At 50.6% G+C, this 24,949-nt stretch overlaps 1 protein-coding gene across 3 annotated transcripts in view; it reads left to right on the top strand.

Moving 5' to 3' along the window:
- Positions 1–7,140: 7,140 nt before the first annotated feature.
- Positions 7,141–24,949, top strand: part of HEG1 (heart development protein with EGF like domains 1) — a 55,849-nt gene continuing 38,040 nt past the window's right edge. For all 3 annotated transcript variants that reach the window (XM_075028820.1, XM_075028819.1, XM_075028817.1), the window contains exon 1: positions 7,141–7,265. The gene's annotated coding sequence lies outside the window, so the exon portion shown is untranslated. The remainder of the gene's footprint in view (positions 7,266–24,949) is intronic.

Raw genomic sequence — 24,949 nt, 5'->3', positions numbered from 1 at the left:
TCGATGAGTTCAGGCCGTATGGGTTTGCAGGGCTTTGCACATCAAGGAAGCTTTTCCAGTGAGAAAGAAAGAATAGTTGCATTGCCAAAGATCAGGGTGTCACGTCAAAAAATATCTGTAGCTTCTGTAGCACTCTGAAAAAATGCGTGAAATTAGGTGTAGGAATTTACCAGCTTCACATTGAGTGGTTGAAGGGAAGAAGGGTGAGTGGGGATTGCTGCTGTGAGTGGGAATGTGCGGCTTTCCACCCCCCCAGGAGCTAGGCTGTGACTCCAGATGCTGAGGCTTTCATGAAGCTTTAGGTTCCCTGAAGGTGGGTTTGGGACCCAGCTCTGAGCATCGTATGTCCTGTATAGGTTGCAGCTTGGTTAACGTCATGAAAAGGCCCTCCTGTCTTCTAAGACAGTTGGACTCGATGATCTCAAAGGTCTTTTCCAACCTAAACAATTCTATGATTCTAAGCCATGTAAGCTTTGTTATCATCTATATTTTTTTTCCTTTCAGTTGGAAGTTTGATTTTTTTTTATTATTATTATGTAACAAATGAAAATGTTTTGCTATGGGTCAGGGTGTGAAAACATTTGTTTTTGAGGGAGTTATAACAGCTCGGTCTTGTTCCTTTTGAAGACTCCAACTGTAAATTGGTGGCTCCAGTTTTGATGGCTTCCTTTGCAGAGCATAAAAGCATAGAAGGCAATGGAGGATAAATATTTTATTACTTGTCTTGCAGTATTGCCTGGAAGCTCATGCTGCGTTTGTGATCCCACAGCACTAAATGGGTCTGGAAATCAGAATCTTCTGCCTCAAAAAACTTGCAGCACAAATAGTCAAGACTAAGAACGGGCAGGAGAAAAGTGAAGTTTTATTGTGATATTGGCATTGAGAGACAGCTCCTCAGTTGGTATAAATTGTCATCATCTCCCTAGATCTGCCTATGTGTCCCATTAGGAGTCTGCATGGGGAGAACCAAGCTCCTTAAATCCATAGTTTAGCTCAAACTCGTCTTTTTTTTTCTCCCCTCTTGGTTTTCTCTTGATCAGCTTTGAGTTTCCTTGGATGGTCTTTGTTGTGTATGGTGGCCAAGAAAATCACACACCTGCATGGTCACTTACTCATAGCAGATAGTCGTGACCACAGCACTGAAGTAGCAAAGAACGATGACAAAAAAAATGAAATGATGCTTCCGTGCATGGCCAAATTTAGGCACGGGGGGGCTCTCTGTGCCCCATGTGCTGGTACACTCTCGCCCATGCACCTCTGGTTCAGACAGGAGAGTTTCTTAAACAGCATCATACTTAACACCTGCAAGTTTGGAAGAGATTCTCTGAATCATAGGAGCCAGCCTAGGATTAACATTTAGGTTAGTGGGAAACCAAGGTTATTTGAATTATTGCCCTTGCCTGGTGAATTTTAGAAAAGGCAATTACTGGGATAAAAGAAAACTTTGTGGACAGCCTATAAATTTGGTAGCTCTGTGTAAGAAAGGTATATAATGGACTTGCTTATATTCCACAGTGGTGTGTTGGTGAGACCCGGATTTGGCGTACCATCACTTAAACCTGAGACGAGATGAGACCTCAGCAGTAACAGCCTTAAAAGCTATGGGCGAGAGGCCCTAGCAGCAAACTGCATGCTAGAAATAAATAGCTTTAAAGCCTGTGTGGTATGAGAGAGGCTCCTTCCCTTTCTGCCTTCTGCTCCTCCTGGCTTTTTTCATGTGATTTTCATGCACATTCCCCCCAATACTGGGGATTTTCCCCCCCTTGTGTGAGAGCAAAGGGAAGCACGAGTGCGCTCCCAGAAACGCAGCGGTCAAGGAGCGCACCTGTAACTTTATCGGATCCAAATGTTGCTCGTAAGCTTTGGCAGGGGCTTCTTTCTGGAGTTGAAGGGCACTGCTGTGCAGTGTTTTGCTCAGCTCTGAAATGGCCAGATTTTTCTTGATGCGCTCCAAACCGGAGCTGGCTAAAAGGGGTCCTAAAAGAAATAAATCAGAAATTTAGGATTGCTTCTTCTCAGCTAGTTTTAAATGGCTGATTTTTATTTTTTTTTTTTTACCCCAGAAAATATGGGGTTTATTTCCAGTGACAGGACTGAAAGTGCAATGTCATTTTAATTTGTTGTGCATTTTTCTCTGAGGGATGAGAAAAGATCACAAGACCCATATCCATCCTGACCTCCAAATGTCAAGTTTCTGGAACAAGCTGCTTCCAAGGGAGGTACAAGGCAAGCAGTTCTTGTAAAAATAAATCAATAAAATACCACCACCCCCAAAACTTCAAGAAAAATGGTCAGGTACTAAGTGCCTTTTGGATGATTGGGATCCATTAATGGATGGCTTACAGCATCAAGAGAAGATGGGGAAGGTAATTAATTACTCGGCTAGGAACTATCTGTCCGCTTCGGAAACTCAGGACTTTTAGTAACAAATTCCAGGAGTAGAAAACATTCACTGTACCTTAATTCATCATCAGCTTAAAACTTGTCTAGGGTTTATGAGCCTGATCCAAGTTTTGGACAGATCTGGGCTGAATTTCAAGGGAGCTGCAGGGTTTCATGACATTGGCTGGGGCTGTGAAAGGCTCCTACAGGACCAGAGAGAAGGGACCAGTCAATGTAATCCTGACGAAGTGCTACAGAGATGCCTCTTCTGTAGAGACTCCTGTGGTTTTTGGTGATTTCAAACCGAAACAATGCAGAACTGGGCAAATTTGGTCATGTGGCTTAAGCCCCTCAATCTGGAGAGTGGAGATCAAGGTGAAATAAAAACAAACTTATTGTTTTCCTCCCCCAAAACAAGGTGATGGGTGGGATTCAGTTAATCGGTGTATAATATCAATCATGTTTTATATAGTTGGAGGCTTCCTGTGTTGATGAGGTTTTTGTTTCTTTGTTTTTAACTCCTTGTGTGTTGAATGTGCTGGTTGCTTTCAGATGGAAGTGTTAAATGTATTCTATACATAATTCGGGGAGAGCTTTGAGGTCACAGCGTCTTTCAGGAGGATGCGGTGGCATTATTTTACATCAGGGTTTCCCTGGCCCATCTGACTCCTCAGGCACAATTTCATGCATTTAAATCTCCTATTAGTTTTGTGCTCTGAAGGAGGGAGGGGAGCAGCCCTCAGCCCGGAGCTGCCCTGTAACGATTATTAGCGGGATGCAGCAGCGGAGCGTGCAGTCGTGCCACGGGGATAAACAAATCCGGGACCATGTGAGGAAAAGCCAAGCGCCGGTGGCCTTCACTGAGCTCTCACGCTCCACGCAGCCACCTTCATCCTCCTGCAGCGCATCCTCTTCCCACCACCACCGATGCTTCTTCCCCGGCCTCCCAGGAGGGTGTCTAATGTGGCATGTGGGTGGCAGGACTGGTATCCCTATGACATTACCCTCTGCGGTCCCAATGGATAAAAAAAATCTATTTAAAAAAAAAAAAGTGAGATTTTTTTTTTTTTCTATGTGTTTTCATGTGGCTTTTGGAGCTGGAGCTCAGATATATCAGGCATACATTGACTTCTTCGGCGCAGAGGTATTCCTTCGAAGCAGTGAAGGTAGAAAAAAAATAACATGGCAGGAAAACACAGTAGCCTTAAATTTACAGCCACTAAACCTTGGCAAATTAGGCACCTGCGGGGGAAGGGAATGCATTTGGGAAGTCTGAAATGGCCTGAATATCGGTGTTTCCTTTCCAGGTGCTTGTGAATAATGTGCTGCTTGTGACTGGAACCGTGACTGAGAGAGGAGCAAGATTATTTTCTGGTGGTAAATACTGGTTTAAACGCACGGGTTCACACTGTGGGGCTTTTGCCCCAGCTGGGCCGGGAGAAGGCAGCAGCCTCCCCAGCGCTGTGTGCGTCGGAGGCTGCAACGGGCCGTCCCCAGCCCCACTGACCCGCCTGCTGGTGTGTTTTCCCACTTATATTAAGCTCTGTTGGGATGCAGGAGCTTCAAGGGCAGCACGGGACCCTTTGGCCCTTTGGTTTCCTGGTGCTAGATGGGTGTACGGTCCTCGTGGTTACCCCCCAACAGTCACCAATGCCCAGTTTGATTCAGAAATGCAGCACTACGGCAGCTTGGGCAGGTGTAATGGCAATTTGGGAGGGTGCATTAGCTGCCCCCCCCCCCCCCCCCCCCCCCCCCCGCAGAGGGGATTAATCCAGTTCTTCACTGCTCTCAGCTCCATGGGCCACGCTATGAATGTACCACAGGGACACGGGGAGATGGAGCCATTCAATATGGGCACTGGTGGTTCTTTCAGCAGCGTTCGTTTTGCATTTGCCTGCTTCTGCTATTGCTCTTGATGCGCCTGTAGGAAGAATTTATTGAGACTTTTTTGGAAAAGCATTTGATACCGTGCTTCCTGCTGGTTGGATTTACAGCTTGGGAGAATGCAGTAAGAGTGGGGAGCTGCTACCTGGCTTAGACATTGGGGAAGTCTCTTGGGAAAGGTGGGGGGAAAGGGATGAGAGCTCTAGGCTCGGTGTTAGGGCCCTCAGGCTTGAGAGTGAGTGGACAGGAGAGCATCCATTTCATGTCGGGGCTGGGTTTAGCTTTGATTTGCCCCACGCAGCCCTGATGGAGTATCGTTGATCTCGGAGAGGTTTCTCTGCCACTGCTGCCTCACCTGTATCTCGCAGTTAAAGGATGTAGGAAGGTGTCAGATTTGCTTGTTGGCAAGACTTTCAGTCCAAAGACTAACAAAACTTTCTGAAGAACTGTAATTATTACTGATATTACTTATTATCTTAGGTATCAGTAAAATGGAGTCCTGCATTTCATGTATAAAAAAAATGCTCAAGTATTTGAGCTGCTGCTTTACACTCCCTGCGCCGTCTCCCAAAGTATCAAAATACTTCACAGCTCTTCACCTGAGCTTTAACTCAAGCCCATGATGGCACATTACTTAGTTGCATATTGATGTCTCCATCTTGTCAGTGAGGAAGCTATTTTTTACACAACCTATTCCATAAAGAACGTACAAGTATATTGACATAGGCTGAAGGAGTCTAAAGATGTCCTGTGTGGATCATGTACCTTGGTGGTAACTGCCTGTGATTTCTGGGTCACTCAGATGTCCCCCTTTGCCAGGACTGGGATGTTTACCAGTATAATTAAAGTGTTGTCGCGATTTGTTAGTGCTTCATTTCCTAACATGTAGTACTTCCCAAACTGACACTAGCTTGGCTTGTTCCTTGAGTTTAAGCAAATTTGAAGCAAGAAGATGCCAAAAGTTGTAGGGAATAGAATAGAGAATGGGTTGATAGAGGGGTGCCTCAAAGGGCTGCCTTTTCCAGGGCTTTCATCTGTGATTATGTGAGCATCAGAGTGAAGATTTCCAAGTGTGCTTCATTGCAAAGTTGCATGGGAAGGTGCAGAAAGCACCCGCGCGTTGAGAGAAAAGTGAAGGAGCGCGGGAGAGCAAGTCCTGTGTCTGGGTAAAGCCAAGGTCATTAACATGCTGCTGTGGGCTCATCAGTGCCACCTTTTGGGTGGAAAGAGGCTTTCAGGAGAGTTTGTGTTTGTCAGCCATCGACTTCTGCTTTTGGTGAAGTGAGAAACGGGGAGCGGGGGGCTGTGGACCAGATCTGGGTTTTGTCCGAGGCTGTCTGGATGTGGTGGTGTATTGTCACTTGTCACCCCCCCTTTGAAATGTTGGATTCTGCTTGGCTTGTGGAAGTCAAGCCTGATTCTGAAATAGCTCGAGGGAAAAGCAAACGACCCAGGGGTGGCTCAGAGGGGAGAGGCTGCCCAGGACAGGTTTCTGTTCCCCGGGGAAGGGGAGCTAAACTCGGTGCGCTGGGATGCCAGCAGCCTCGGCAAAGCCTGACCTGCTGCTCCACGGCGTGCTCTCTCGCAGAACCAGGAGCATGAAGTTATGGAAGGGAATTTCAGAACAATAAAGGGAAATCCTTTGCCTCCCGTACAGCCCAGCCTGGGAAAAGAAGCTGCAGCCTCAAACGCTGCTGCTGGCATTTAAAAGAGAGCGGGTTAGCTTTATAACTAATAAAAGATTTGAAGTTATTTGGCAAGGACTTGATCTCGATGGGAATTAAGTTTGGGGCTATCTAATGCTCACCGCACTCATCTGGAAAGAAACTTTCCAATCTTGCAGAGCAGCGCACAACCGGCCAGGTTTTTATCTGCTTCAGAAGCTGTATCGGTCGCAGCCAGAGACGTGATACTGGACTCGCTCGCTCGCTCGCTGGCTTTGTTCCCCTGTAGCTCAAAAACGAGCGCGGGAGCGTACCGGAGCTGGGGACCCTGGCAGGGCTGGCCGAGGTGGCATGCGGGACGCCCTTATTGCAGCCGTCTTCTTTCGGCCTGCTCCCCCTGACCCCCTCCATCCATGGCGCCTGGGGCCTGGGAAACGAAGCGGGGTTAGCGCTGCCGTGCGAGCGCCGGGGGTGGCACTACCGGGAGCGGGAGGGGTGGCACCGCCGGCAGCCAGGCGGGGTACCACTACCGGCAGCGGGGGCGTCGCACCCCGCCGCGGGCCGCTGCGGGGGGCGCGGGACTTTGCGCGCTGTTTGCCTCTCGGCGCGGTAGCTGGGGGGGGGGGGGGCAAGGGGCTTTCCTGCTCGGCCGGGAGGTGCATCAGGAAAAATAAAGTAAAAAATAATTTTTAGTAGTAATAATAATAGTGCTTCGCACAGCCGGGGGAGGGAGCGGGCGGCCCGACGGCTGCGCGGGGCGGGAGGGGGCGGCCGCTCCGGGCCGGGGGGGGGGGGGGGGGGGGCGTGCGGAGCCGGGCCGTGCCGAGCCGAGCCGAGCCGCGGCTGGGTGATGTCAGGCTTCGAGGAGGAGCCTCCGCCGCCTGCCCTTTTACTTTCGGGCGCCGGCACTTGGCCGCAGGCTGCTGCCGCTGCCGGCCGGCCCCCCCCTCCCTTCGCCCCCTCCGCTATGGGCACCCAGCACTTTTAAGACCGGGGCGGCCGCCTTCTGCGCCGCCCCGGGGAGGGGGGGGGGCACGGTGAATTAATTAAAAATCGCTATTGACGTGGTTATTCATTGCCCAGCTCCGGGCATGTGAACAACCACCCCCCCCACCCCCCACCCTACCCTTCCCCCCCCCCCCCCCCCATCCACCCCCAGCGCCATGCCGGCAGCTTGCACCCTGCTGCTGCTGCTGGGGCTGGTCCCGCCGGCCGGGTCGCTGCCCCTCGTTTCCCCACGGCGTCTTCCTCCTCCTCCTCCTCCTCCTCCTCCGTCCCGAAGCCGTCTCGGCCGCCCTTGCTCGCCTCCCGCCGCGGGACACGCCGGCAGCCCGGGTGAGTGCCCCCCGTTCCGCCCTGGGGATGGGGATGGGATTTGGTGAGAGGGCGAGGGGGTCCCACGCCGCCGCATCGCGACCGAGGGTTGCTGAGCATCCCGACATCACCCAGGCTGCGAAGTGCGACCCCCCCCCCCCCCCCTTCCCGAATCCCTCTCCATTTTTAATTTTGCCCAGCCCGTCGCCGTACCGGCAAGTGCTTCAAGTGGGGTGAAGGTTTGGGATGGGAACGGTGGGTGGGAAACCGTCGACGGGTTGTAGGTGCGCGGACGGACTCGAAGGCGAGCGGTGGAAACTTCACAGAGGAATTTGAGGAAGGCTCTGGTGGGTACCAGGGGCACGGCTAACACACGTCCACCCACCAAAACGCTTCCCAGGTGGGAAATCGGTGGCTCCCGTAGGTGGTCTTGAGGGTCTGTGTCTCCAGACATGCCCTCATTCCACCTCAGGTGCTGACCCACATCCAGGTGTGGGGACAGATGCCATCAGCTCTCTATAAATACCCTCTCTCTTTGCGTCGCCTACAGACCGTCAGATTAGTCACGTATAAAGTCACGTTTTTCCTTGCACGCCACGTCTACAGCGTCATTATCGGGAGCGATGACTAGTTTGGTGCTTTACAAGTGACACTGAATTTGGTTTCAGCACAGGATAAACCATATTTTTCCCAGAACAAGCAGGGCTCATTTCAAGTGTCACTCGGTAAACTGGTTCGCTTCCTCGCCGAATAAGACACACAGCTCTAAGGATGACTAATTCTTGATGAGTTTGGAAAGTGCTGGATGTCTGCAGGTGGTATAAAGAAATCCAGTATGTCAAATTAGACCTGTGTAGGTTTTAAGTAGGTTTTAGGATTGATCACCTGCCTGAGCTGGACCGTCAAATTTCATCTTTTAATTTCTGAAGTGGAGAGAATATCACGCTTTGGTACTTGGGTGAAGTTTACTTTCATGGAGCTATACAATTTCAGGAAATGTGACAAAACTACATCTATAACATTTTAGTTTTGTTCACAAATCCAAGGCGTACCTTTATAAGAGGTATCCCCACTAGACCAGATACATAGTTGAGGATATTGACTGGAATGTACCCTGCAGTGGATTAGAAAACTCCTAACTAACAGTGTTTGTGTGAGAGCAGCCTGGTGACTGGGATACTGCACCGAGATGAAGGAGATTTGGGTCTGTTGCCAGCTCAGCCACTTCTTTGTGCCACTCCAAGTGTCAGTTTGCCTTCCAAACCGGGAGAGAATAACGCTGTCTTACCTGCTGTCAACCTTGTGAAGATAAAATCTGCAACTTTCCAGCAAAGTGCTCGCCTATTATTTGATGAGAGCTGCACAAATTCCTCGGTGGACAGAAAAAAACTATTTAATTTCATCTCAGCTTTCGATCTGGCATCTTTTCCTGTGACCTTGATGACTCCTGAGAGTCAGCGGAGGAATGCATTTCCTTTGTTAAGAGTATGAAAAGCTCGAACTATCTGTCCATATGCTGGAAAAGCCATTTGTCTGGCTACCAGCGTCTGGCCGCCTGGCTCAGCGGCAGAGGCTTTGCTCCGTGCAGCCCGTGCTCGACAGCTACAGGTGCTCGTGAATCATGTCAACCCCATCCAGAAGGAACGGGGGACGCATCGTGAAGGAGTGATGAATAGCCCGGCAGTAGCTCGCTCCCTAGCAAACGGCATCATGAATTATGCTGGGTCCTGACAGCCGCGATTCACTCGCTGTTAGCTACAGCTCTATGCTTGTCAGTCAAGGGAATTGTTTGGTGTTATGGGAGCAGGCTGATGGGATCTCCTGAATCACTCTCAGGTTGAGCTGTAGACACTTGAGAAATCCCTGTTGTCTGTCTCACTGCCGCTCCTGGCCCTCTGAGATGTTTTTCACCTTTGAAAATGCTTGCTTGAAGCGGGGCGGGAAACGTTTCTTGTAAACCTATCACTCCGGCGCTACGTGGAAATGAAGATTACATCTCCGTCTGAAATGAGTCTGAGGTTAGGCGGCAAAAGCCCTTTCTTAGGCAGGGCTTAGCGAGCAGATGGTGAGGCAGTGGGTGGAGAAATGGGGCTTTTGAGCCTCTCACAAAGCGTGGGGTGCGGGAGTGGGGCTAGAGCCGGGCTGTCCTGCGGAGCTGCCTTCCCTGGCCTGTCTGCGCCTCGGACCGCATCTGCCGTCCCTCCCCGCCAAACCCACCGTGGGCTTGTCTGGTGAAGATAGGAGGACAGATGGCTTTCGTGTGTTGCTTAAAGTACGGGCTGAATCAGGGCACAGAAACATAGGAAAAAATAGGTGAAGTAGGAAGTGAGAAACCTGGTGACAGTAGAGTTAAAGCATCATCAAACCCCTCTGCGAAATTCCTCCCGGCAGCTGTTTCACATGGGCACCGGACGAGCCGAAGGGCACCGTTTGCTGCCAGCCTGGGTCGGGCGGAGGTTCGGTTACAAGCTCTGTCCTCCTGCAGGTCTCCTTATTTCAGGTTTCCCATCTGTAAAATGGGAATAATTGCAGTGACACCACGGGGACAGCGGAGGTGGCACCGAGCCCCCCACAAAGTCACTATGGCCGGGGTCTCCCCCGATTTCTGCGATGTTCCTTCTCCCTTTACTTCTGACCCACACCGGTGCCCTGCCATGCTGCCCGGCACAGCGCAGGGCTGCCGGCAACGGGCTTGCCCTGAGAAGTTGATCTGCTTTTCTGCCATCTGTGTCTGGCCTTCTGTCCTTTCTCCCTCTCTCCTGTACCAGCTGCTGCCTTTCTTTGCAGCTTCCCCAGTGGGAGCCCTGGAAATAAGGTGTGAAATCACCCGAGAAGCAATCAGCTTAGCTTGCAGCAGAGATTTAGGCTGGCTGCTAGGAGAAACTTCCCAACCCTAAGAGAGGGACAGAACAGTCTGCATTTATTTACGGGGGTTTTTTAAACTTTCTATCTTTGAAACTTTCTGTGTGTGGAAGAAGAAAATTTAGGAGTGAGGGAAGAAGATGATGAGGATGCCTGTTTGCACAAAAGTGGTATTGCCTCAAAACCTGCCTCAAATTTCACAGTATGGATTTTGTGGCTCCTGGGGGGCAGAAGCCCGGCTCTCCGTGCAGTCACGCTGATGCAGAGAGGACTAACATGCTGCTGTTTAGCTTTGATAGGATTTCAGGTGACCGCCGGCGGTGCAGGAAGGATGCTTTCTCCCTCTGCGGCACAGGGACAAGGAAGGATCGCCTCCCGTGCCTCTGCATTGCTATCAAAAAACCCATAGGCTGCAGGGTTTTCTTTTCTTGGGCATCTTCACTGCTCCTCTCTGTGAGCTGTAAGTGGATTTGGTTGGTGTGCTGCGAATGTGAAGTCCCTGGAGTTGTACAGATTTAGCTCTCCTCCTTTGGGGTACGTAATTAAAAGCAAAAAAGAAAAGAGAAGAAAAAAAAAGCATTTCAGAAAAGGAGGGAGATAAGAGATCGGCTTCCCTGCCTGTTCCCCATCCCAAGACCCTGAAGGTAACAAGGGTCATGCACTGACAGGCTGGGTTTGCATCAGTCTGTAAAAGCACTTTGCATGATATTTAAATGGTAAATGAATATGGTCCAAGAGATAATTGTGTAACCCGACTGGCAGGGAGCACATAGAGCTGCGTATTGATTTACACCTCCATACGCAGAGAATGCGGCCGCTAAGCTGTGACCAGCGCACAGCAGGTAAAGGGATAGCTGTACCTAAAGCCTGTTATCGGGCTCTCCGCAAAGTTTAATTTCCCAGTAGCAAACCACCAGAGCCAGCCTGTGCCCGTTCAGCAGGCATTAGCAGCATGCTTTGCTGCACCAGCCGTCACCACTTCAGAGGGATAATTTAATTTGCTTTAATTTTCTCTTGTGGCTGCGAGGACGCGGGAGACGGGTGGTTGCTGCCGTGTCTGCAGGGGCTGATGCCAGCCTTGCTGGTGCAGGGGGGCTTTCCTCAGGGAATGTTACTTTCAGTATCAAAAGTCGCAGATATTGCTGAGTTTAGAGGAGCATGGGGTTTCTGGGACAACTTGCTTCCTTCACTTGCTCTTTCAGATCCCAATTTTGGGGCTGGCAGTCAGAAACCCTCCGTGATTGAGCTCCCAAGCTCCATCCTCCCTGTCCTCTTCGTCTACAGGGGGCATGTCACAGCAGGCGAGCACCGTGCGGAGGCTTACGGCTCCGTCACCATCACATCTCTCGGAGATGGCAGAGGATTGCGCTCATTTGGCGGACGGGGTGCGGTACCAGCCTAGAAAGGCAGTTAGTCTTGATGTGGTTGTAGTACAAAACTCAAAGGGATGCTCCCACGGCTGGGACTGTGCCTGTGCATCCGAAATGTAAAGCCGCTGCTTCAAACCCGCAGCGTTTCAGGCAGTCCTGCATGCAAAAGGGATTTTGGGAGGTGTCTGGGCAATAGGACCAGGGGATTGCTCTGTGCCGCTAGCTACCAAACTGGGCGCTGAGCTGTCCCTTGGGTGAAAGCGGAGACCAAAGTCCAGGTCCCGGGCCATGCACGGCTGCTGCGGGAGCTGCTGCTGGCCCTGCTCGCTGCTCTTACGGCTGCACAGAAGTGGACGGAGGGCTCAGTAGCATCAGTCTGGTTGCGATGGTTTTATTTATGAAGCGTTCATCCGAGCTAATAAAAAGCAGCACAAAATAAGGAACTATTTCAGTTAACGAGATAACCAAGGCAATAAAACCTATCAGTGTAGCAACAGTGTTTCAGTGCTGTGGTGTAGAGACTAAGGCACCACCGAAGTCTGCGGCTCTTCTGGAGTCGCTGCTGGAAGGACACATTGGCTGGTGCTGTGGGCTCCCCATCAACGGTAGCTACGTACCATTTCCAAAATAAGGATAGGTACAGAGCGGTAGGGCTCAGCTATGGCTGAGCCTGCTGCCTTTTTGCAGCACAAACCCGCTGTCTTTCTGCCTGTGTCTGTGCTGCTGTGGGGAGGCAGGAGGGAGGTGAGGTGCTCAGGGCAGGGCTGCAACCTCCTAAATACGCTGGGGAAATGGTCTGGAGCTGGAGGGATCATAGACAGCCAGCGTAAACCCTCCGGATCCTGGCTTTGCTTCTCCACGTAGCTTCAGGAGAGTTTCTCGGGTGTGGGGAGGTGAGGAGGGTCTGGGTGGGTCAGGGTGTCTCTGGGCAGATGAACGGCACCGCTCACTCCTGGGCTGATCCGCTCAGACATGCATGGAGCTCCTCTGGAAACAGGCACGGCCAGATCCTGACACCTGTTGTGGTGACTTTCTGCTGTTGCAATGGTGCAAAGAAGCTTTCGGGGCAGTTTGACCAGCCAGAGGGTCAGAAGGCGCTCCAAGCAAATTAAAGGTTGGTTGTTCGTAATATTCCCGTCATAATGTTCAATACAAAATCCATAGTCTGTAGCTCGTGAGCAAGCTTGTCACGAGGCCTTAATATCCCAACCACAGCCCCTGTTATTTACATTCGATTGAAGATGTAGGTCATACAATATGTTTTTTCTCTTTGCTGATCGGCTGAGCGTAAAAGGCAGAACCCAATTTTCAGTGGCAGTAGAACTGCTTATAAATTCAAATTTGTATTTCTCTGAGCAGTTTTGTGACATTTGCATTGTAATTTGCTGTTTCCATAAATATTAGAGGTTCATTTGCTGGGATATCCATCCAGAACAGATGCAAGAGGGTTATGAGAACAGGCTCAGTGAAAGAGTGAAGACTGTGGGTGCCTATCAGGAGAAAATGGTTTTGTGGTATCTGGCCGCCCTTCCCTCTCACCCTTTTCTGTGTACATACGGCTGATGCATGTACACCCATCACCATATATTTTTTTCAGTGCCCAGGTGCTATACCATAACATCCTGCTGCTTCAGCAAGGGGCATGGTTCATTTATGGCTCTTTGATTATGCAGAGTTCGCATTCATCCTTTTGGGCTGAAATCATTCGTGTCCGAGGACAAGGAGAGAACTTTCCCACCCAAAAGGGAAATGATGTTGCATTACTGAGCGACCAGCCCAAGTAATAATATAATCTTAGAAAAATGCAGTCCCCTTGAGTAAAGGAAGCTCTGTAAACTTCAGCTCCTCCAAGCTGTTAGTGTAGCTGTTGCCTGTGTTATACTAACGCTGCTGTGAGACCCAGTCTACTGAAGTGCTCAGGAGAGAACAAGGGAAAAAGGGAATAAGAACCAGTTCCTGCTTAAAATGAGGACCTCTTGTAGGATCCGAATACTGTCAGGTTTATAATACAGGTTTTAGGATCTCGGGTCATATCCCTTCTTTGCTGTTAATTTGGTTTTTATCTCAGCTGGGTGCTGAATGGGGTGATGGTCACCCCTGGTCCTGAAGAGCTTGGAGAAGGGGCAGGCAGAGCCAGGGTGAACGGAGGGATCAACTGGAGGAAGGTAAAATGATGTGAGGTTTCCACTCACTGCGGTGCTGGGGTCAAAAGTGTGGTCGTGTAAAACCAGGGGAGAAAGAGGCTCACTTTTAGAGCTGTCAGTGTTTGGGCAAACCCATGCAAGGGAGAGACATGTGATAAAGTTACTCTGTGGTTTGCTCTCTTCTGCTCGCCACAGGGTGTGTGGCGTTAGTGTGTGCCATGGTTTATTTTGGGCTCTGTGGGTGCTGAGTGTGTATGGGTCCCACGGCTGGGGCATGGGTCGAACCACGGGGACTCCCCTTGGTATGGGTGCAGCACCTCTCCAAGTCAGACACTCACTAGAGTCTTCTCTAGCAAAGTGCTGGTCTTCATAAAGTCTGTAGGAACTTGCTGTCTTGGAGGTCTCTGCCATTCAGGCTAATTTGTTTCAAAGTAGGAGGACAGACAAAGCTGTCTCAGGAGCTTCATCTCTTCAGAATCCAGTAAAAAATGCATGAGATATAAAAATATCATTTTTAAAGGGCCTGAAATGCAAAATCCAACCTATTTCCTATAAGCAGGGCGCTTATAGGAAATATCCTACAAGCTGTCCCTGCTCCCGTGCTGCTCCCCCCAGTCTGTCCCATGGCTTTGGATGAAAGTATTTCCCGTTGCCTGTCCTTTGCACAGGCAGGGCTGTTGAGAAGGGTTATATCTGCTTCTGCATCCACCGTGCCCTTGATTTTGAACCATTTGATAAATAGTTTTGCAGTTGGTTACTTAAGCATCTCCCAAGCTGCAGTCAGCATCTCGGCTGTGGGCGAAGGAGCGCTGCTGCCAAAAGTCAGGATCTGTGTTGAGAGCTCCTAAGATTTGGCTGCCTTTCCTTAAAACCCCAACTCCTGTAGTTGTCATTACAGGAGAATTGCTTAGAGCGGGAGAAAAAGAGTTTCTGGCTGTCAAGGTGGTAGATAAAAAACCCCTTGAAAACTTGAGCTGCAAATCCAGGAGACACACAAGAAGTCCAGGTTGGCTGTATTTAAAACTACCACTAGCTCAAAGCTGATCTCCAGAGGCTTTTGAGTCCAGACGGAGGGGCCGTTTCAGACACTCCTGCTTGGCAGGTCTCTGCCTGTGTGTCTGCAGGAGAAGTGCAACCCTCTTAATTGTCTCGCTTTGCTAGGCAAAGAGAGGGTGCGCAAGGAATTGCAGGGCAATGCAGCAGGAAAATTGGGTGCAACCTCAGTTATTTTCTGTCCAGCTGTCCGAATACCTTGTGCAAGTGCCTTGACCTTGGCAGATTGACTCTCTGCTGGGAGAAGCAAGCTCCATCTGCCTTTTCATTCTTTGCAAGGACGTGAAGCTAGGAACACTTTTAAAACTGCTTTTGCAGCATCTCGACTGTGGACAGTTTAAGCTGTTTGAGGGTGACCGTGTCACTTGCAATGCAACGAAATCCTGCAGGTCCTTCCCTTTGCCCCCCTGCGTGAGCGGCCCAGTTTGGGTTCCCAAGACAGTGCTTGCAAAAAGTCCTCTGGAAACACCGTGACCTTTGTGGTTCTTTTGCCAAGGCAAACACAGAGATGTTTGAGGGACCTTTTGCACAGTGGTTAGATGGCAACAAGGATCTTGCAGCTCAAGCCTGGGAGAAAATACCCGTTTCTTTTTAACCCTGAGCTAATTTAGCTGGGAAAGGGCTGAGGAAGCATCTTAAATGGTCTGATAGATGAATTGTTAACTGGGAAGGGTTAATGGTTGTCCCAGGGATGCAGCACAGGCTGCATCTCCCAGAGGACATCGTGTTGCACACACACATTCAGGGCGTTTTTCTCAGCATTTTTCAGTGTGGTGTGATGGCAGAGGTTTTAAAGGCCTTTACAGGAATCAGTCTGACCTCTCGCCTCTATAACAAGGCAGACATAGTTGTCATTTCTGCTACCAGAACCACCCTCAGATTCCCTCAGGGATCTCCAGACCATGGAAGAAACTCTGTGCAGGAGTTTTGGGCTGATGGACAGGCTCCTTTAGGTTAGCCAGTAGCAAAGGAGGGCTCTTTTTTCCCTGAAGAGCACGCTAAAAGGCACTTCTGCATCTGGAGTGACAAGAGGAATTTGGATCTATAGAGGACAATTATCCACGTCACCGCTTGTTAGGATGCTGGCGTTAACACCCTTCCTCTTGTGGAAAATCTCTTAAGCCCTGAGGACCGGCGTGAAACATCACGCTCTGTTGAACTTCGTTGAAGCAGGGATGAATCACACTAAGTTGAAGATTTGGCTTCAATGTATTATTGGAAAGATACCTTCTGTGATAGCCTAGCAGGAGGGTACTGCAGCCCACCCACGGCAGCAGGACCTGTCTTTGGAGGAGGAGTACGCGTAAGTTGAAGGGTGGAGGTTGGAGTTTGGATATTTGAGGGGTTTTTGGTTTGGTTTGGTTTTTTGACAGCTCTATAAAAGCAAAAGGCAGGTCTGGAAGGGATCTCAAGATATCTCCCGAGGGATCTCAAGACATCTCCCCTTGCAGGATCACCCCAGAAGATGTTTATCTAACATGTTTTTAAGAATTTCCTCCAGAGAAAGATTGCACAGCTTCTCTGAATAGCTGTCCTACTACATCCGTGCCATTATAGGTAAGAAAACACTTTCTTATCAGGGAAACTGTAGCAGCTGGTGGTTAAACCTTCTGCAAAGAAAGATATCCCATACAAGTGGTGGCCAGGTTTGACCCTGCGTAACTTGTAAGATCTCATGAACTGACAAGTTAAGGTAATTTAACAATCTGGGGAGGTAGCGCAAAAGGTAACCCTGTGTATTGAACTAATTTCTTCCCCTGTGATGGGAATGAATTTCCAGGAGTGGCAACATCAGCAAACCAACTGCGCATGATTTGCTTTCCTTGTCAATTGGAATCAAGGACCCTGATTGTGGAGCATAATACTGCTCTTGTAATTCAGCCTTTATCTTTGTGCCGGAGCTGGGCATAATTGTATCAGTGTCTGGAGGGACAAGGAGAAGGGTTTCAGTAGCTGGTGCTCACAAAGGCATCTTTAGAAAGCTCCTTACCCCTGGTACAAGCTTGGAAGAACTCAAAGGAAAATACCCCTGAGTAGCTTTAGGCATTTGAACAGTCATCATTGTTTGATTCGGATTCAGTTACAGGACTAACATCTAAATGTTAATTCTTTTTAGGACATTATCAGCTCTTTCAGCAAATACAGAATGGGGCTGCAGTATTAGAGTGGCAGCCAACCCTGCAGATAAAAGCCCTTTGAAAGGATGTTTCTTAGGAGGGAAACTTGATCAGAGAGTGCAGAATAATCATGAGGATGGTCTTTTCTGAGGGACATGGAGCAAATATGATACGTGAACAAAGCCAAATCAGGACCAGGAGGCTTCTGCCCTGGGGAATGGGAGTACCAGCAATTTCGTGGCCTCTGAGAACGGTCCATACCGTGCAGAGAGAGATCCTCATAATCCTGTTCTGCAAATTGCTGGTACGCCTGGAGATCGTACAGTGCTGGGTAAGCCGTGTCACATGCCGGGTTAAGACCAAAGTTGGTGATCACTTGATGGCAAGAGCATGCCGAGGCAGTCAGTGTGAGGTGGCTCTGTGCTGGGTAATATGGGTCAGTGTGTGGGCAGATGGGGTTTGGGGGCAGATTTCTGGCCTCTTGATCTTCTGCGCTGCCTTGGTCAGCACACAGTGCCCCTACGCACCAAGGTAGGCTCTGACCTGACCCTGACTCCTGTGAGTCCTCAGTGACAGCTCGGAGGGTGACGGCCCGATCTTGCCCTTCTCCATCACCCTTTTCCACTGCTGGCCGCAGGGCTCGGCCACGGGGCTGCCTGCTGCAGAGCAGAGACCCCCACGCAGCCGAAAGAAGGCGTCTTGTTTTCAGCCTCCCCGAAACACAGGCAGAAAGGCCCTGGAAATGGTAAATCCCTTCCCCCCTGGTTCTCAGAAAGGAAACATGTGACTGCAGAGGCGGTGGGAGAGCTGCGCGGGGCAGCGGGAGGAACGCCTGCTCCAGCGGCTCCGGGGCTCCCTGCTCCTCTGCGGTGGCAGTGGTCACCGGCCAGCGGGCAAGGACCTGGCTGGTCCCTGGAAGAAGGAGGTCCAGCACCATCCTGAGCCCTGCCACCGCTGCTTCCGGCGGCAGATCGGTGCGGTGTCGTCTAGGAAATGCGATTTAGATCATCATCCTTTCGCAGCAGATGGGGGAAGGGAGGTGGGGGCCCTTATCTCTTCTGGGGATTAATTTCTCTTTAAGCTGCTTTATTTTTTTTGCCTGTTTGCTTTTTTCTCCATCCCCTCCCAAGTCTCACCGTCCTTTGCTGGAAGAGTAGGAGCCATGAGAGCAGCCGTGGTTCTCACTGCCACGACACCATGCCCTGCACCCCACCTTCAGCTGGGAGGTGAGAGCTGGCTGTAAGGCTTGGGCTGCCATCAGTTTTCCCCTGGGATGGGGTTGGATTTTGCTAGTCTATGTGGAGGGAAGAATCCAGCGAGCCTTGTATCTGTGTGTCACCAAACTGCATCCACCCCTTGGTGGCCTTGTGGTCCTCCTGCATGTGAGAGGGCCCTTCATCCCTCTCGTCCCCACCATGTCCTTGAGAAGTTGCTCAGTTCCCAGGCTGGTCATCATCCCTGGTGTGGCCGCCAGCCAGAAAAGCTCTTTCTTTCGTGCGTGCTTAGCATTAAGCATGGAGAATAGTTCCCTGGGGAGTTCTTCTTAAGTGCATTGCTGGAGCAAGGCTCTGGTCAAGGCACCTGGACCAAAGCCCTCCCTGTGGCTGTGGGCAGCATCGCTTGGCCCCCAGGGACCTGTGGCAGCTCCTAGCGTGGCCTCTCAATGTGGCAGCACCCCTTTTCCTACTCCCTTCTCCATCTTGCCTGTATTTATCGTCCCCTCCTGGCTGTAGGAAGCAGCTCCTGGGCTCAGACCACTTTGGAGCAGGGACCTGTGGTTTTGTTTCCAGAGTCTGACATGAAAATACCACCTTGTTTCCTCCTGGGTCTGCAAAGGGCCGGAGTCCTCAGCTCCTGGGGCGGACGGCTCCTGCCACACGTACGCTTCACACCGCCAGGCATGGCTTTTTGACGTGCAGTGAGGTTTTGTGCAGAAAAGTCTTTGCTTCAGCCCATAGTTCTCATGGTTTTAAGCACAATCCTTAATAATCACAAATACCAGTAGTTTGGTTTTTTCTCCCCTGCAAAATCCATTTAAGTCAAATACAAGTCACTGAGCTTATATTGGGAGTAAATAACGTACATGGAATGACTTTGGTTATACATGAGGTCAGACAGCATGAGCTAATGCTCCCTTCTGGCCTTGAAATTAAACTTTTCAGGAAGCAAAATTTCATCCTGCAGCTTCTAAGCTGCTAGCACCTTTCCTTACAGAGGAGCCCAACCCCGGGGCTGCACAGTACTCTGTACTTTGTGAGGCTTCTCACCCTCTTATCACTGAAATATAGCCCTGCTTGGAGGCAGTTTTCTTACATTACCAGTTTAAATGAACGTGGGCAGCTGCTGGGGGCATGTGATGGTGTGAGAAAGTCATATACGATGGACTGTGATGCCCTGGTTAATATGCAAAGGGTAATCAATCTCTCCATAGCAGGAGTGGGCTAGCTTCCTTGGAAATATTGCCCCATGTGAGATTTTCACCAGTTGCAAACCTGGCTTACAAAAGCCGGCAACAGCATCATCCTGCTCTCTCCAGCCCTGTTTCTTTCCACTTAACCAGTGCTGTACACACTGCCATGGCTTTTTTTCCCTTTTTTTTTTTTTCCCCTTTCTTTTTTGCAGCCAGGATGTTTTTTCTTGCCTTTTTATTGTTCCAGTGACCTAGCAACTCCACTTTGGTGGAGCCCTGCCAGGAGACTTCCTCCCCGAGCCGTCTGACAGTCTCCAGCAGCACTGCCCTCGGATGGGAGCACAAGTTAAAATGACACCCGGCTGGGTCCCTGCACGGCTTTTGCTCCGGCCTCGTGAGTGCCGGCGAGGGTACCGCTGCCTTCCCGCCGAGCAAAGCTTCCAGGGGACTTTAAAAACCCTGGAAAGAGGAAGGAGAAGTGCTGCGTGGGTGATATTTTCTATAACATTTCTGCAGGACGTTACGGAAAAGCCTGGAGGGTTTTAGAAGCAAATTAGGCGGTGCTGGGATTTAGCATTTGGGGTCCGCGGTGCAGGCAGGGTGGTTGGAGGCATTTCAGCATCGCAGGGCAGCGGGAGAGAGGACGGAGAGGAGGTGTGAGTGCTCAGAAAGCTGTGCTATTCGTGAGATTTCTTCTGGCTTATTTTTATTAATGTTTACTGAAAACGATGAGAAAGAAATCCCTCTGGTAAGTGGTCCCGGGCCCTGTCAGCTGGTGCTGTGGCAGAGCTGACTTCACACCCCTGGGGGGCTGCAGGGGCTTTTCCCACATTAACGCCGGAGGGGACACTTCTGAGGTAGAAAATAAAGGAGGCGGCAAGCAAGCAAATACAGCTAATTTGGGTTTTCTGCTCAGGAAAGGCAGCAGGGACACGGCTCCCAGGGCCCTGTGGCACCTCTATGGGCCTGGAGGCTTGGTCGCCTCTTCACTGGCTGTAGGGATGGATGGACTGAGATTTTACTGGAGCCTCGGCATGGCTGTGGGTTTTTTTAGGAGTATGGGGAGTCATGAGACAGCTTATCCCTGTTGGAAGTGGACTTGTATTTGAACATGTTTTCCAAAGACTCGACAATAAAACAGGAATCTTTTTTTAATTCAGTTGCCAAAAGCTGTTTAAAAACAAAAGCTCATGAAAAGAGGTTTAAGGCGCTGCTCTGCACCCTGGGCTGGTGGTTTTCAGGCAGCATGGGTCCATGCGGTCCCAGAGAACTGCGGATTGAACCCAAACTGTCCAAGAAAGATGAGTAAGATACTCAGGGTTTCACAGGCTTCAGCTGGTGATCCAGGAGCCTGCACCTCCCCAGGGAAACGTTTAGGACACCAAAACTAAGAGGCTGGAAACCATTGGATAAGCAGGACAACATCCTGTCCCCGCACTGCGTAGGTTTTATCCCCAGTTGCAGGCGGGCCGTATGCACGCATCCCACACTTTTGGAAATGACCACAGGTTTCTGTGTGCTTTTTATTGTGGAGTACCTGTTTCTCTGCTTTAGGGTACTGCTTTTAAGAGCAATACTTGGATCCTTTTTTTTCCTTATGGCATCTCTGAGCATCAGGCTCTGGGATCATGAATAAAAGGATAGGAAGTAAAAATGGCCTTTAGCATCCTCCCTGGTTTTACAGGTCCCGGAGAGGAGGTGGTGTGGAAGTGCAGTGTGTTTTTTGTCTCATAAAGCAGCACTGCAAGCAAAATGCCATGGCCTTGCATAGGAGGGGCTGAGGACAATGCTGTGGTGCCCAGCCCCCTGGGCACCCATCACCCACAGCGGCCAGGTAGGTGATAACTACCTGGACCTTGGCACTCAGAGCTTGCAGGGCCTGCTGCTGGCCTTAAGCCCCCATCACCTTTCTTGAGCTGACTTATTAAATCTCTAGTCACCTTTGGTGGCTCGATAAATCCTTCGCATTATGGTTAAAATGATTTAAAGTCCTGCGAATTGCTGTCCTGCTCTGCCTGGGACCCGGTGGGGAGAGGATGAGGAGCACGAGGACCAGAGTAAGGCTCTGCCAGGGGACACATCTATAGGGTACCCCATCCAAACCGAGCTCCGCAGCAGGGCGGGACGCACTGGCAGGGCTCCTGCACCTCTTCTCTTCCCCATCCACCCTCTCTGGCCACCTTTCTTCATCCAGCCTGAATAATTCCTTTTATTAATATTGAAAGAATTAGCAAAAAAGGGTTGACCGCATGTGGTTAAAAACCTCTCGCATTCTTCCCGTGCTTAGTGCACACGAGGGACCTTCCCTGAGCAATATTATCAGCGTGTTTACGCTCAACTGACCCGTTTCAAGTATGAAATTTTTTTTTAAGCTCCATTTTGGCCCCCCCCCACTCCCCCCCCCGCCTCGAACTGCTTCTTTCAGGGCAAGAACAAGGAAGGAAATCGAAAATCCCAGAGAGCCCTGGACGGTCCAGATTTAGGGCTGTAGCTTTTGTTCGCACAAACTCACTTGGCTCCTAACCGGCCTCCACCCATGATCCCGACATCCGCAGCAGCCGTTCAAAACAGAGCCCAGAGCCCGGTCCCGGCCCCAGCCCCGGCGGGGTCCGGCAGCTACCCGTGCCACCCGCTGCGGGGCCGGCAGCCCCGGCTTTGCTCCCCACTTCTCCTCCTTCGCAGCCTGCCTTTCCTCCTAACCTTTTCCTACAGCTGGCAAGGAGTTTTCCAAGTTGAGATGCGTTTTGTTTTTTTTTTTTTTCCCTCCGCGAGCCTTGGATGATGTTAAGATTATGCAACGTTAACAGATGTGGGCTTTATAATTATAGCTGCCTATCCTCGGGAGGAGCCTGCTTTAGCTTCACGCGTGCTCAGCTCAGCATGGGATGCTCCCGGGGTGGCCGTAGCCCTGGCAAAACAGCTGCTGCATGGGCGGCCGTACCGGGATCGGTCCCCAGGGAATCGCCACCCTCCTGAGGAGGGACTGCTCTGGGGTGAAGGCCTGCTCTGGGCAGCCAAGCAACTGCCTTTGGCTTTCCTCGTATACAAACACAGATTAAATTTGCGTTCCCAGGTCAAGGGAGTATTTTTCTGCCCTTTGAGGAGAAAAATTCATTCTTCAGGAAGGGAGCGGGGCTGGGATATAGCTCATGGTGTGCCTTGGCTGGCTGTGATGCTCCTGCCAAATGCTGTCTGCAGGGATCCTGCTCCTCCGGCGTTAGCAGGATACATGCCTCCTCATTCCCTGCCCTAAAATGTCTATAAGCGATCACAACTGCTGCTGAAAACTTGCAGTATTGTCCTTTTTGGTGTTGTGCTGTCCCATGGTTGAGCCTCGAGCATCACTGTGACGTTGCCCTGGCAGCAGCCACCTCCTGGCCAGGGCAATGCCCATGCTGCACCCAGGGATGGAGACAGAAAATCGCTGGTCCAAAAAGGATTTTTCAGGAGTCTCACAAGGTAGACATCCAGCTGGGCTGCCAGGGGCAAACCCAAAGCCTCGAGAAATCAGCTGGAACTTGATCTGTTTGTCCTGGCCGCGTTATAACTCAGCTCCCAGCAAGCCGTGGACTTGTTATGCTTGCGAAGAAAAAGTAACTCCAAGCCTCGACCTGTCTGGTGAGCATCACTGCTAGTTTTAACTGGGAAGGAAAACACTGGTCCGGCGGGTGGCAAGAGGGTTTTGCACTGGAAGTCAAATATTTCTCTTGACAGCTGCGGTCACGTGGAGTTAAACAGCGGAAAGCAGTTGGCAGCTTAGGATGTGACGAAACTGTTAGTGACAAATGGGTACCTGAGCTAAAGGGCCCCTCTGCTTTAAGCCTTTAATGCATCAGGGAAGGCCAGATGGTCCTGAGTGTATTTTTTTGGAAGAAGCTTGCATCTGGTCCACCTGCTTCAGCGAAGGGTCATCTTTGAAGGCTAACTTCTGCAGGCAAGTCAAAGAGGAGATGATTGTGGTGGTCTTGCACTTCTGGCAGGCTTGGTGGCTGCGTGATGAGCTGAGATTTCATGTCTGTTTTGTCGAACAGCCTGATTTTTTCAGCTTTCCTTACTACATGCTGTGGGTTAGCTTTTCCAGCACAGCTCACGCTCTGCACCCGCCAAACTGGGGGAGCTGAGCCCATGCTGGCGAGAGTATTTTCTCCCTGCACCAGGACCTGGTGTACCTTGCAGGGCAGACTTAAAAATGCCAGATGACTCTAAAAAGCCTGTGTAAATAATACCTTCTTATTCATCCCATCCACTCCCTGGCTGCACTCAAAGCCAGGTTTGCTGGCGCCCATGATAAGGGGAAGGGTTTTGCTTCGGTTTATTCCCAGCCGCTCTGCAGAGCCAAAAGAGGATAGAGAAAACTCTGAGGTGGATTTGCAGGGCAAACAACCACCAGACAAGCAAACAGCAGTATTTTACTTTTGAACAGATTGCATTCAATCAAGGGTCGTAGCTGAAGGTTTTTGCTGGCATTTCCAGGGTTATTTTTAAGAAGTGGCAATTAAATGCCTGCTGCAGTGCCCCGCTATATATTTTAGTGTGCTTGGCCAGAGCCCTTGTTGACATATGACTTGGCAACCTGAGAAAGCAAATTTCCCTGTCTACACTCATCCCCTAAGGGTTTCTTTAAGCATCTGCTGCTTTGCCTTTTTTCTGTGTAGCAAAGCTGGCTGCTGGGGCATGGTAAGCACGAGTTACACAGCTGAAAGCTTTTAGCAAGAGCGTAACGGAGAGAAATTCAGTGCGCCGCCCTCCAGCACACCCAGATTTTTCAGCATCGGGGCTGCTATAAATGGACTTGCGGGTTACAATTACAGGCTGGGTATTGGCTTGCAAATGAGTATAGCAAGCGTCCCCTGTGACTTTGCATCCCCTCATCCAAATGGGGACAAGGAGCCGCTTGTTACATGGGACAGGAGGTGGCTCGCAGTGGCTGCTCGGTGTGCTCGGCGAGGTGGGCAGCGCAGCCACGGCTAGGGCTCCCAGTAAAGGCACCCAAGGGGCTCTGCTCCGCTGCAGCTCTTGTCTCCTTCGGCCTCGTGGTGCTCAGACTGCCAGGATGAAATGCAGACTGTCCTACCTATGTGTCTCTTTTTTTCTTGTTTGAGTTCCCACTGAAGCTATTGCAGATGGGTAGAGGAGACCGCTCCTGAAATTGCCACCTCTGGTGTGGCAGGTACAGCAACCCCAAAGGAGACACGCAAGGCAAGGAGGAGTAGGTGTCCCGTGGGTGTTTCTCTGAGGCACAGCTTTCTTACAGAAAGTGCTTGGAGGCCAAGGAGAGGTGTGCAAAGCTTAACCTTCAACATCAGATCTTTCGGGCAGAGACTGAGCGGTGCCTTTAGCTGCTGCCCGTGTATCACCCACAACCCTATTTTGAGATGCCATGTGTGCAACAGGCAGGACATGTCCCATAACCTTGTGGATCTCTGAGCTGCAAAGTGGGGAGAGTTCCCCTCCCCAAATATCTGATTTTTCTCAATTTCTTGAGAGACTTCAGACCCTACATTGCAGTTTCCCTAGCCAGGCTCCCATTCTGCCCACTCAGCAAGTGGGAGTGTGCGTTGGGCTATTCCAGCCCAGAGTTTGCGTTTTGGTTATAAGGAAGATGGGCAAAACCGGGATCTCGCTGTTTCAGATGACACAGCCGTGATTTGGACTCGCTTTGACTTGTTGCGGGCTTTGAAGAGCATCTGAGGCTGCAGTGCCAGCCAAGCCTCGTGGCTCTAACATAGGGCAGGGATGGTTGCTGCTG

Source organism: Buteo buteo, chromosome 5 (assembly GCF_964188355.1).
Source record: "Buteo buteo chromosome 5, bButBut1.hap1.1, whole genome shotgun sequence".
Taxonomy (NCBI): domain Eukaryota; kingdom Metazoa; phylum Chordata; class Aves; order Accipitriformes; family Accipitridae; genus Buteo; species Buteo buteo.
This window is presented reverse-complemented; position numbering and strand designations above follow the sequence as displayed.